This window comes from Stomoxys calcitrans, chromosome 2, assembly GCF_963082655.1.
Source record: "Stomoxys calcitrans chromosome 2, idStoCalc2.1, whole genome shotgun sequence".
In the NCBI taxonomy this organism is placed as follows: Eukaryota; Metazoa; Arthropoda; class Insecta; order Diptera; family Muscidae; genus Stomoxys; species Stomoxys calcitrans.
Window position 1 is genome coordinate 129,558,030 of NC_081553.1, and position 13,950 is coordinate 129,571,979.

Below are 13,950 nucleotides of genomic sequence, written 5' to 3' on the forward strand. Positions count from 1 at the left end.
TGCCGTTATCACACCATAGTCACCTTGTTCATCAGGTTTGGCCTACTGTACCTTTCTTCAGTTTCCAAAAATGAAAAGTTTGAGGTGTACTAGTTTAAGTACTTTAAGATTGTTTATCAAATTGGAACCTTTGTACATTAGCCAATTTTTGGGTACATGCAGCACACAAATATTCCTTCTCTGTTTGTGGATCGTAAGAGGGAAAATTTCGTCTGTGGACATGCGTCTTAAGAAGAAGAAACGCAATGTTATGAACAAGTTTTTTTTATGTGACAATGGAGCAACTTGTTGACATCGTTTCCGTTGAGGAGCTTAACAGCGGCTGATGGCAATGGACCTGCGCATCCCACAATACAACCCAATTTGAAGCAGTGGAACCAATTTCACTTTCCTTCAAAACTACCAAATTGCCGGTTAGTTATCGGGTGGTTGCCGCGGAGTTCGTATCGTTCGGAAGTATTTTATTCGCAATGCATCACCCGTTCCGACGCTGGCAGATTGTTTAGACCTCATCTCGGTGTTAATGTACACAAATGGGCATGTGAGTGGTTCAGTGTGAAAAATCCTCCCAGTTCTACTCAGTGTAAATGTGTATGCTTCATTGGCCAATGCGAGGCAAAAAAGGATATATAAGAAAATTTAATTGTAACGTAACGCAAGGCGAGAGAAGCTTTGAATTTTGGTTAACTATGAGAGTTGAGTGTTTTTTTTTTTTTTTGTGTAAACTGTGAAACCCGACACTTAGGACAATACATCATCGTCGGATAGATGAATTAATAAATAAAAATACATTAATATACACAAACCAGTATACATGTACATTGCTACTGATGTGTTGGTGTGATAGACTTATGTCTCTGTGTATATCATCATCTGACGCCGGTTAAAAAAGGCGCCCGACAAATAAACCGACAGGTCATAGGAAATATGACGCCAAATGTTGTTGTTTGTCTCTCCCCGCTCTCAACCACTGACGGCAACAACACAAAGCTAACGTCGTAGTATTTGTGTAGTGGTCGCTGTTATTGTTTGTTGTTATCGCTTTAAGAACAATAAAAACGCAGCAAGCCGCCACAAAGAGAGATTCACTTCATTTCCTGCCCTAGTCCGGATACACGGCAAGTATGTTGGTGAGCGCTCAATCCACAAAAACAGTAAGTGGCTGAGTGAGTCTGAGGATGTCTTGTCTATTGTGAATTAAAGTGCAGACGAGGAATATTGTAACGGTTTGTTTGTTTGAGAGCTTGTAAGTAAGTGTGCATTCACATGTGTTTGCTGGGGTTAAGCTCAGAGGTGGTCATAACATTATTACCAACATCCTTTTGCGTAGCATGTTGGTATACAAATCGACATATTCATGTTTGTATTTCGGCAAATAACACACAAGCATAGCCAAGCATCCCTTATATACATGTGTATGTATGAGTGAATACAAATGCCCCAAGGAATATTGCTTAAGAATCAATCAGAAACACAAGTGGGCATAAAGAACCAAAGGATACCATTAAGAATTTAACGAGTGTTCTCCAGCATCAGCAACGTCTTTACCACCATCGTCATCATATTCTTTGGAGATATTCATCATAGAATTATAATACAGGTTAGTAATAAATTTTGTAATCAAGGTAGATTTATGACAATATCCTCAGGAGGTATTGGATATGTGGCAGCTTTTATAGGGTATACAATTATTCTCTTTTCTTTGAAATTTGATATGAAGTAATGAAACATTACCAGAATTTTTATTATATGGGCTTGATTAATAAAACAATTAAATTAATTGATATGAAAATCCTCCACCGATAACATTTATACAAAATTCTCTTTTTCTAACCTCTATTAAAGTGGGCAGTGTTTAATAATTGGAACAACAATGACTATACCTGCACTCGATGAAATTTGTTATTCAAATAGCAAAAATATTTGTTAAAACAACAGTTTTTGTCCGCTGAATGATAGGGCTGCTGTTTAAGCTAGCATTTCCGTTTGCTTTTGCAACAATCAAAATCTAATGAATGATATGGCTGATTTTTTAACTAGCATTTCCGTTTGCTGTTTCAACAATCAAAATCTAATGATTCAACTACAAAATCGGCAAAAATATTGAACACGTACAACTTCTAAAGACCACCGTGGCGCAGAGGTTAGCATATCCTATGACGCCACATGCCTGGGTTCAAATCTCCTACAGGTTCCAGTGTCCCTGAAATGTGTAGGGTAGTTCCTAGTCTCGCATGGTCGTCCGTTTTAGAATTCCCTGGATATCTCTGTGGGCCGGCAACCAGAACATCGTATTACGGACCCAAGACTTTAGATCGGTTTATATGGCAGCTATATTCAAATCTGGACCGATCTGGGTCAAATCAAGGGACAGTATGTCCCAATTGGGACATATTGTGGCAAATTTCGCCGAAATCTTCCAATAAATGTGACTTTCATGGGCCCAAGACTTTAAATCGAAAGATAGTTTTATATGGCCACTATATCCAAATGTGTATCTATCGAGGCCGTATTGAACAAAAATGACGAGAGGCCTAACACAACTCTGTATATGTCCGTATTGAACAAAAATGACGAGAGGCCTAACACAACTCTCTGTTTCGAATTTCAGAGACGAGAGATTTTTCGCCACCTTTCGAAATGAGGCAGATCGGTCCATATGACAGCTATATCTAAATATAGTCCGATCTTAACCATATTTAATTTATTTAAGTCGAATGTCGAGAGGCTTACAAAAACTCACTGTTTGAAATTTCTGCCAAATTGGATAATAAATAAAGCTTTTTTGGCTTTAGACCCTTTATCGGCAGATCGGTCTATATGGCAGCTATATCCAAACATTGTCCGATCTGAACCATATTTAAGTCGGATGTCGAGAGGCTTACAACAACTCACTGTTTCAATTATTTCAGTCAAATTGGGTAATAAATACAGCTTTTATGGGCTTTAGACCCTTTATCAGCAGATCGGTCTATATAGCAGCGATATTTTCAAATATAGTCCGTTTTGGCCCGTTCAAAAACTTAACCTGCGTGCAGCAAAAATACGTATCTGTGACAAATTTCAGCTCAACATCTCAATTTATGAAGACTGTAGAGTGATTATAACAGACGGACGGTCAGAAGGACTGTCGGACAGACACACGTTCATCGTTAAATCGCCTTAGAATTTACGACGATCCGAAATAAATATACTTTGTAGGGTCGAAAATTAATATTTCGATGTGTTGCAAACGGAAGACTAAACGAATATACCCCTATCCTATGGTGGTGAGTATAAAAAAAGACCATTCGTACTAGTAAGGAAACGAGTACCTGCATACATAGATATATATGAATATTTATACAAATGTAAAGTAAATAGTCCACAGCTTCCCGCAATATCTACCATCGTGTATGTGTGTGTGTGTGCTTGAAGTTTTCCAATAATATTAGCATGGTGCGGTAGTAGAAATACAAACAAATCAACAAAGATAAACAAAATCAGCAACTTTTCTGTTGTTAATTGAATAGAAATTTACATTCAGCAGCCACATAATTGGATTTACAATGTTTGTGCATACATACACATGCAAAAAGAAACACACATACATACTCACATTGTATTGGGGCTAGCTTGTGTTAGTTATTTCGTATTTAGGAAAAGTGTTTAAATTTTAATTACGGCCATAATTAAAATGCTAATAGCTTCAAATTGATGTGGATTACAAATTTATAACCTTCGCAGCATTTGTGGAACGAGTATCATTAAGCTAAAGAATTCTGATAATTGGTAGAAGTCAAAAGGAAAATGTTAAGTTTCTGACAAGTAAAGTTCACTTAAGCAAAGTGAAGTAACCTATATAAAATTTAATTGTCGAAGTATTCCAAAAGAACAGATTTCTATTCCCCTGCTGGATTATAAAGAGTGTGAATAAGTGTAAATAAAAAACACTAGGTCAAAAGTTCTGATAGCAAAATTACCAAAGAAAGACGATTTGACACACAGCCATCAGTATTAAAGGATGATTATCTTACTCAACATTCACATAAACATCTGCTGAAAAGTCATATAGTGATATTTAAATAAACAAGAAAAATAAGTAAAGTTTTGGTCATATTCCGTCTACCTTTAAATGCTAAAGCAATAAAAGCAGAATCAATGAAGTTTGATTTGTGTCACTCCAAGACGTTGTCGTGTTGCGCTATGCTGTGGTAATTGCAGGATATTTTGATTGGCGTGCAATCGTCCTATGTGGAGAATAAACATAGACATATTAGTAACTTCCACCACAGGATAACAGTATGAAGGCATAATGGGTTGGCCATTGATGTCTTGTCAAATTTCGTATGCGATAAAGCGATAAAGTACAGAAGCAATTGCATGAAGTGATAGTATGTGAACAAAGTATAAAAAAACATATTAGAAATGTTCTAAGCTCGGCCGGTCCCAATCTCATATACCCTCCACCATGGATCACATGTGTGAAGTTATTTGCATGGTTTCTCTAGGGCAGAAACTTAAAAATGATAATGACATGTGAAGCACTAAATCCCATGGATTTTTTTATATTTTGCACGCAAAAAAAAATCATTTCACATAAAAGAAATTTTCACCAAGTAAGGTTAAGTTAGGTTGAAAAGAGGGTGCGGATATTAATCTGCTTCATGTCACTATGGACATACACCTAAGCCATCGGCTTGTTGTGTGCTCTAAATACTAAAAAATAACCTCGAAAAAGAAAATCTTAGTTAGGAATTCCGCGCTACTTACAAAATTCTTAATTTTTTTCCATGCCACGCCCCTCAGTTGGTTGATGTCTGGTATTGTGTCCCCACCTAAGTGCCGGTATCTGTTAGCCGCGAAAGCCGCAAAAGAAATGCTCCAATATCTCATCATTTGTCAAGTAAACTTATTTTCTGAAACAGTTGTATTTTGTTTACAATAAAAGTGTATCTTATTTTGAGATAAATTCTTGCAAGAATTTGTGACAAATATAGATTTTTTGAACACTTACAGTATATTTCATTCTTGATATATAAAGTGTTATTCGGTGTTTCAACTAGTTATATCCTCCATCATAGGATGAGGGTATACTAATTTCGTTAATCCGTTTGTGACACCTCGAAATATGCATCTAAGACCCCATAAATTATATATATTCTTGATCGTGATGACATCTGAAGTCGATCTAGCCATATCCGTCTGTCGAAAGCACGCTAACTTTCGAAGGAGAAAAGCTTGCCGCTTGAAATTTTGCACAAATACTTCTAATTAGTGTAGGTTGGTTGGGATTAAAAATGGACCAAATTAATCCATGTTTTGATGTAGCTGCCATATAAACCGATCTTGGGTCTTGACTTCTTGAGCATCTAGAGGGCGCAATTCTTATCCGATACTACACGTGGTGTTTTGGTATCACTTCCAACAACTGTGCTAGGTATGGTTCAAATCGGTTCATAACCTGATATAGCTGCCATATAAACCAATCTTGACTTATTGAGCTTCTAGAGGGCGCAATTCTTATCAAATTTGGCTAAAATTTTGCATGACGTATTTTGTTATGGTTTCCAACAACTGTGCATGGTTAAAATCGGCCCATAACCTGGTATAGCTGCCATATAAACCGATCTGGGAACTTGGCTTCTTGAGCCTCTAGAGGGCGCAATTATCATCCGATTTGGCAAAAATTTTGTACAACGGCTTCTCGTTCTGACCTTTAACATACGTATCAAATATGGTCTGAAACAATCCCTAGCCCGATACTGCTCCCATATAAACCGATCTCCCTATTTTACTTGTAGAGCCCCTAAAGGGCGCAATTTGTATTCGAATTGGCTGACATTTTACACAATGATTTCTACTATAGTCTGCAACATTCAATTCAGTTATGGTCCGAACCGGACCATAACTTGATATAGCTCCAATAACCTAAGAATTCTTTTTTTATACTTCGTGTGCCTAAAAAGAGATGCCGGGAAAAGAACTCGTCAAATGCGATCCATTGTGGAGGGTATATAGGATTCGGATAAATTTCCGATGATTAATATTTGTTTTTGTCTCTTATCCCGAAATATAAAAGGCAAGGCGGACAAGAGGGACCGACCCTCTCCTACTAGTAAAAACAACACCAAACTGTCTAGTAGGACGATCGGGAATATATTGTATTCAAATCAAAGGACATATCAAAGGCAATCGCCCTCCCCCATACTACCCAAAAAAAGGAATTAAATATAATAAATGAAAGACCATCAGGATAGAATAGGACAGCGAAACAAGTAAAAAGACGAAAGAAAGAAAAGAAAGTCCGAACTTCCGGAACTTGGATACCCACCGGGCCGAACTTTGGGTACCCACCACCTCGGGTATAATCCGGTGAAAAATGCGTACTTTATGCCCCATAGCAGCAATATCGAAATACGTTACGATTCGGAGTAAATACTATTAAGTACAAGACATTGTTCAATTCTGTATAACAAAATATCTAAAGATAAACCGATCTGAACCATATACGACACGCATGTCGAAAAGCCTAACATAAGTCACTGTGTCAAATTTTTGTGAAATCGGATTATAAATGCGCCTTTTATGGGGCCAAGACTCTAAATCATGATATCGATCTATATGGCAGCTATATCCAAATTTGGACCAAGTTGCAGAAAAATGTCGAAGAGCCCAACACAACTCACTGTCCTAAATTTCGGTAACATCGAACAACAAATGCGCCTTTTATGGCCCCAAAACCTTAAATCGAGAGATCGTTCTATTGGATTGCCCAAAAAGTAATTGCGGATTTTTCATATAGTCGGCGTTGAAAAATTTTTTCAACGGCTTGTGACTCTGTAATTCCATTCTTTCTTCTGTCAGTTATCAGCTGTTACTTTTAGCTTGCTTTAGAAAAAAAGTGTAAAAAAAGTATATTTGATTAAAGTTCATTCTAAGTTTTATTAAAAATGCATTTACTTTCTTTTAAAAAATCCGCAATTACTTTTTGGGCAACCCAATATATGGCAGCTATATCGATATCTGAACCGATTTGTGCCATATTGCAGAAGTATGTCGAGGGGCTTAATAACTCACTGTCTCAAATTTCGGTGACATCGGATAATAAATGCGCCTTTTATGGGCTCAAAACTTTAAATCTAGAGATCGGTCTATATGGCACCTATATCCAAATCTGGGCCAAATTGAAGATGGATGTCGAAGGGCCTAACACAACTCACTATCCCGAATTTCGGCGACATTGGACAGTAAATGCGCCTTTTATGGCCCCAAAACCTTAAATCGAGAGATCGATCTATATGACAGCTATATCCAAATCTGGACTGATCTGACCCAAATTGCCGAAGGATGTCGAAGGGCCTAACACAAATCAAATGTCCCAAATTTCAGCAAAATCGGATAATAAATGTGGCTTTTATGGTCCTAAGACCTCAAATCGGCCGATCGGTCTATATGGGGGCTATATCAAGATATAGTCCGATATAGCCCGTCTTCGAACTTAACCTGCTTATGGACAAAAAAAGAATCTGTGCAAAGTTTCAGCTCAATATCTCTATTTTTAAAGACTGTAGCGTGATTTCAATAGACAGACGGACGGACATGTCTAGATCATCTTAGATTTTTAAGCTGATCAAGAATATATATACTTTATAGGGTCGAAATGGATATTTCGATATGATGCAAACGGAATGACAAAATGAAACTCTTTTAGATTATATTTGGATTTATTTCGATGTTATGATTCACTGTTATGTTAAAAGCCTTTTATGTTGCTCTAATGATTTTTATCATGGACGTACCTTTGGCAAAACTTTAAAAATGGTCAACTTCCGAATTTACCATCCGCCCATCCATTTTTATCCATTTTAATACCCACCCTCTCCCTCACTCTAGTTGGAGAGGCACAATAGAATGATTGTTGATCCGGTAAACGAATAATCGTTTGCGGCTATCGAAAAAATTTAGAACATATTCGTGCGATTATTTTTTACAACTTTCGATGTGGATTTGCTTAACAACAGTGCACCGATTAACTTAATTCAATTTTTGGCGATGAAGCTCCATCAAGGCCCAATGTTTATCTATGGCACGGTGAATTCAACCAAGGTCGTAGTTCACTCCAAGACAAATTTCGTGTAGGTCGCCCAAAATCAGTTATTGTTCCAAAAACCATTGTTCCAAGAACCATTGAAAACCAACTGATATTGCAAAGTCGTCATGTCACCGTGAGATTGAGACAAACTTAGGTATTAGTGGGACCAGAATATGTTCAATATTGCATGAACATCCCACACAATTCGTCAATCGCTCAAAAAAAGGCTGTTTCGATTTGTCGAAAGAAATGCCGAAGAAGGATCACACTTCACCACGACAATGCGAGCTCTCATACATCGACTCAAATAACTGCATTTTTGAGCACTCAAAACATCGATTTGATGAGTCATCCGCCGTATAGTCCTGATTTGGCACCGAATGACTTTTTTATTCCCGTACGTAAAAAATAAAGATATTAGAAATACCTCAATCAGAGTGGCAAAAGTACATTGACATTGGTTAAAACGTATGCAAAGTATACAGATCCTTAATGGGAAAAATTTGAAGAACAATAAAGCGATTTCCGATGATTAATACATGTTTTTGTTCTATAATCGCGAAATATAAAAGCAACCCTCTATACAAACCTACCCCTTGATTTGACTTTTTGTGCACCTACACTATGCCATTTGTATCCTTTAATGATTGACCTCCCATAGTTTTCGTCCCTTGTGATGCCACAGAAACAGAGGAAGGAAAATGCATTCCAGTTCCTACCAATAAACCATCCAGATAGCTTTAAAAAGCCCAACAACTTCCGAATTTTCACATCCTATAAATCAGACAGGTTCTCAAAGAAATGAGAAGTGGAACTCCTTCTGGCTGCGGAACACACACAGAAGGTGTTCTATAGTCTCTGTTTCTTCGATGTCCTCACAGCTTCTGCAAAAGTCGTTACTGGCAACCTTCAGTCTGTCAGTATGTTTTCCGATAACACAGTGACCTGTCACGACGGACACAATAACTGAGACGTCGGTTCTAGCCAATGATAGCAAAGCGGTAGACCTCTTCAAGTTTAGATTAGGCCACTTAGTTTTGGAATGGTCACTTTCCCCTCTTTGTGACCATCTATCATTTGTTGCCCTTCTGGTCTGGTCCTGAAAACTTAGCTTACATGTCGCTAGAGGCATACCCACAGATTCCAGTGTGCTTGTAGTATGTAAGGTTGTTCCTAGTCTCTCAAGCTCGTCCGCTTTAGAATTCCCTGGGATATCTCTGTGGCCCGGCAATTATTAATTACAAGGATCTCCGCTTGATACACACTGCAGTGGTCGGGTAACCTCTTCGATAGGACCAGTTGTATATCTTTAGAGTACATTCGAAAGCCCTCATGGTCGTCTAGTTTGGAAATATCCGTATAGAAGTTTATGTAAGTTCTATTACCAGGATATCGTAGATCCAATCGGTTCTATCAGGAATAGTGGTACAGTACTTTTTATCAAACAGCGGCCCAGGCAGGGTGTAATCCACACTGCCTGGAACATCGGACATTGTATCAAGGAAAACACAATGTCCGTAGCCGCCACATGACCAAAGAGAAAGCTCCCTTAGCCTCACGGCAGTGGTAGCAGCAATTTGTGCAGCCACAATGTCCAGAGGCATTAGGTGTAGCAATAAATTCAGTTCATCAGATGGTGTCGTCCTCAGTGCGGCTGAGCCATCCTATGGATCCGACTGAATATTGAACAGTAGGTGGACTTTTGAAGCGCCGTCCACCAGACCACAACGTCATATACCGTTATAGGCCTGACAACTGCAGTATATACCCAGTGCATGATGCGCGGTCTAAACCCCCAACTTTAGCCAATTCTCTCTTGCAATATAAATAAAATAAAATAAAATATAAACAATTTTGCATCTTTCCATTTGTGTATATTAATTTCATGCAATAAAATCTTGAAGATGAAAAATCTTAAGATTTTGTTGAAAAAAAATTTAAAGATTTGTGCAATCTCAAAGCACTGTCCCATGACAACAAAACTCATTTTGTTGCTGTAGATCTTCGAGGATTTATTTTGTGTGTGTTCTCAAATACTTTCTTCAATAGATGAGCCCTCAATAAGATTAAGAAAATCTGTCTGAATGGGGCCCCACTTCCTTGTTTAGAGGATTGCAATTATAAAAAGGCTTCCAGCTGACATCATAGTCGGTTGGCGCTTCGAGTATGGCCGTGGCACACTCAGTTTTTCTTTGAAGTTTAAGTACATTACAAATCAATACCTGTAGGCGTGCCGGTCCATCATGGGAGGCTACTACAGTTCCTAAGGCTTTTTATTAACAGTATCCCTTAGGAAAAAGGTTGGCAGACACAAAACTCGACTAATGCTGATATGCATGTAGGCGGTGTTTAGAGTTTCTTATGATGTTGGTTGTGTTGTTGCTCTGTGTCCCTGAAAACAATTAAACTTTTCGTCTTAACATTTGATGCGAAAATACTTTGGACAGCATACAAATCCGATTAGGAATGTATGTCCTGTTGTCAGGGGAAGTTTTGTAACACGTGCCAACGAATCATTTCACATTAAAATTTAATTTTTGTCTGCTTTTTCCTTTGGGGATATTCTCTGTTGATTTCGTTTCGTTCCTTTGGTGATGTTGGTCTCGATTATCTGCACTCAGAGAAACTTGTTAGTAAAAACACAAAAATATTTGCTAAAAAAAACCGGAAGTCTGCTGAAAATGGAACAGAAGTAATTTTTGCTAAAATAGCAAAAATTTTCTGCGGTTTTCAGATGGTAACAAATTGAAAACTATTTCCCAAAATGTTGTGCAATTTTTCTTTAATTTTCTAACGATTTTAAAAATTAGCAAACAAAATAACTACTACAATCATATTTAAGCTTTTAAACAAAAAAATTAACGTTAAAATTGCCAAAATTTTAATATTTAATATTAATATTGAGGAAATGCTTCATTAGAAGTTAAAATTTTACTAGTTTAGAAGTTCAAAGTTTTTGTATGGTTTCATCCAAAGGTTTAAAATTTATATTTTAATATCAGCAGGCAGTGTTGTTATCAGCAGACCACATTCTCTGGGTGTATGTAGCCTTGAACTGCCTTAAACATTTCTTTGAATTTTTGTGTCACTAACATATCGTCGAGTTGAACAAAAGCGGATATTTAGCAGGATGGCCAATATGTTTGGATGAACCATTGCCGTAGGAATTAAAGCTATGGCCAATTTTTATTTTTGAAAGATTTAAAGTTTCGATGACAAATGACTAACATAATACCCTAACAAAGCATTTAAATATGTATTGACTATAGTTCTTCCTCCCTTAGCAATATGTTCATTATTTCCTACAGTATTACTGTGGAACATTTTCTAATACCCTCCATCGTAGGATGGGGGTATACTAAATACGTTTGTAACAACTCGATATGTTCGTCTAAGACCCCATAAAGTATATACATTCTTGATCGTCATGACATCATAAGACGATTTAGCCATGTCCGTCTGTTCGCCTGTCTGTCAAAAGCACGCTAACTTTCGAAGGAGTAATGCTACGCGCTTCAAATCTTGCATACTTCCTATTAGTGTAGGTCGGTTGGGATTGTAAATGCGCCAAATCTCTCCATGTTTCGATATAGCTGCCATATACACCGATATTCCGATCAGAAAACATGCGGGCACAGTTTTCATCCGATTTGGCTGAAATTTTGGAGATTGTATTTTTCTATGACTTCTAACAGCCGTGACAAGTACAGTCTACACAGTCAATTTCTTCTAATAGCTATAAGAATTGTGATGTAAATCAGAGCATAGCTTGAAAAGGCTGCCATATAATTCAATTCTGGAGGGCGAAATTCTTATCCAATTTCACTGAGATTTTGGAGATGGAATTTTCATCACTTCTAACAGCCATGTTCATATCGGTAAATAATTTGATATAGCACATATTTATTTGAAAAAGTTATTCAAAGAAATTGATAAATGCGATCCATGGTGGATGGTATATAAGATTCGGCCCGACGGACCTTAGCACGCTTTTACTTGTTTTATTTATTTTTAAGTCTATAGATTACATAATACTTACAGACTAAATTATGTGCTAAATGTATATAAATGTATGAAAACTTTAAATTCAAAATAAACAAGTAGCAGGGAAATAAGTTCGGCCGGGCCGAATCTTATATACCCTCCACCATGGATCGCATTTGTCGAGTTCTTTTCCCGGTATCTCTTTTTAGGCACATAATGGATAAAATAAAAGAATTGCTATGCTATTGGAGCTATTTCAAGTTATTGTCCAATTCGGACCATAATTGATTTGAATGTTAGAGACCATAGAAAGAGTCATTGTGTAAAATTTCAGCCAATATGAATAGGGCGCTCAAGAAGTAAAATATGGTATTTGATTTATAGGGGAGGTGAATCAGGCTATAATCGATTCAGACCATATTTGACACGTATGTTGAAGGTCATGGGAGAAGCCGTTGTACAAAATTTCAGCCAAATATTGCGCCCTCTAGAGGATGAAGAAGCCAAGATCCCAGATCGTTTTATATGACAGCTGTATCAGGTTAGGGACCGACTTGAACCATATTTGCCACAGTTGTTGGAAGTCATAACGAACACGTCATGCAAAATTGCAGCCAAATCGGATAAGAATTGCGCCCTCTAGTGGCTCAAGAAGTCAGGACCCCACATCAGTTTATAGGACAGCTCCATCAGGTTATGAACCGACTTCAACCATACTTAGCACAGTTGTTGGAAGTCGTATAAGCACACGTAATGCAAAATGTTAGCCAAATCGGATAAGAATTGCGCCCTATAGTGGCTCAAGAAGTCTAGATTCAATATCGGTTTATATGGCAGCTATATAAGGTTATCGACCGATTTTAGCCATACTTAGCACAGTTGATGGAAGTCATAGCTAAACACGTCATGCAAAATTTCAGCTAAGTCGGATGGGAATTGCGCCATCTAGATGCTCCCGAAGTCAATACCCCAGATCGGTTTATATTAGAGCTATACCAGTGGACAGTTTTGTAAGAACTGTATTCTTAGGTCACACACAGTCAGTTTAATTCTTATCAATTGTTAGGAGATAAAATGTTTAATAATATAGCCAGCAGCATTTAGTCTATAATAGTTTCGTGTTATAAGTTCCCACATGTGGCGTTTGGTGATGTTTGGCCGCATGGTGTGGATATGTTAGAGTATTTACATTAGAAGATAAGACTGTATTTTTATGTGCATTTTGAATGTAGCTGCATTTGTCTAGGGTGGTCTTAAGTGCATCTTTAATGCCTATTTATCGCTGCGTGTGTGACCGTATATGTTAAGATATTTGTACATATAGATTTAGGTTTAGAGTTAAGAAATTGATTTTAATAAAGTGAGTTCAATTTTAGTTCGCAACCTGACAACAACTACGTCTTTTTATTATTATCCGCCCCAAGTTCTGCAACCAGGTTATGGACGATTTCAAAATAAGCACATTTTTTGGAAGCCATACTAAAACTACATGTGCAAAATCAGCCAAAAGTATAGCGCCCTCTAGAAACTCAAGATGTCAAGACCTAATATCGGTTTATATGGCAACTATATCTGCTATTATGAACTGATTAAGACGATACTTGACACAGTTGTTGGAAGTCGAACTTAAACGAAATGTGCAAAATTTCATCAACATTATATAACAATCTCTCCCTCTAGACTCTAGAAGTCCAATAGGGAGATCGGTTTATATATCCGCATATAGACTCATTAAGACCATACTTGACGCAGTTGTTGGAAGTCATACCAAAACGATATGTGTAAAATTTTAACCAAATCGGATAGGAATTGTGCGCTCTAGAAGCTCAAGAAGTAAAGACCCAAGATCCGTTTATTTGGCAGCTATATCTGGTTAAGGACTGATTCATACC

General features: G+C 37.4%; 1 protein-coding gene across 2 annotated transcripts in view; it reads left to right on the forward strand.

The window, feature by feature from the left end:
* The first annotated feature begins 441 nt into the window (after window positions 1-441).
* Window positions 442-13,950, forward strand: part of LOC106085904 (serine/threonine-protein kinase 32A) — a 139,348-nt gene continuing 125,839 nt past the window's right edge. For both annotated transcript variants that reach the window (XM_059363687.1, XM_059363688.1), the window contains exon 1: window positions 442-1,600. The gene's annotated coding sequence lies outside the window, so the exon portion shown is untranslated. The remainder of the gene's footprint in view (window positions 1,601-13,950) is intronic.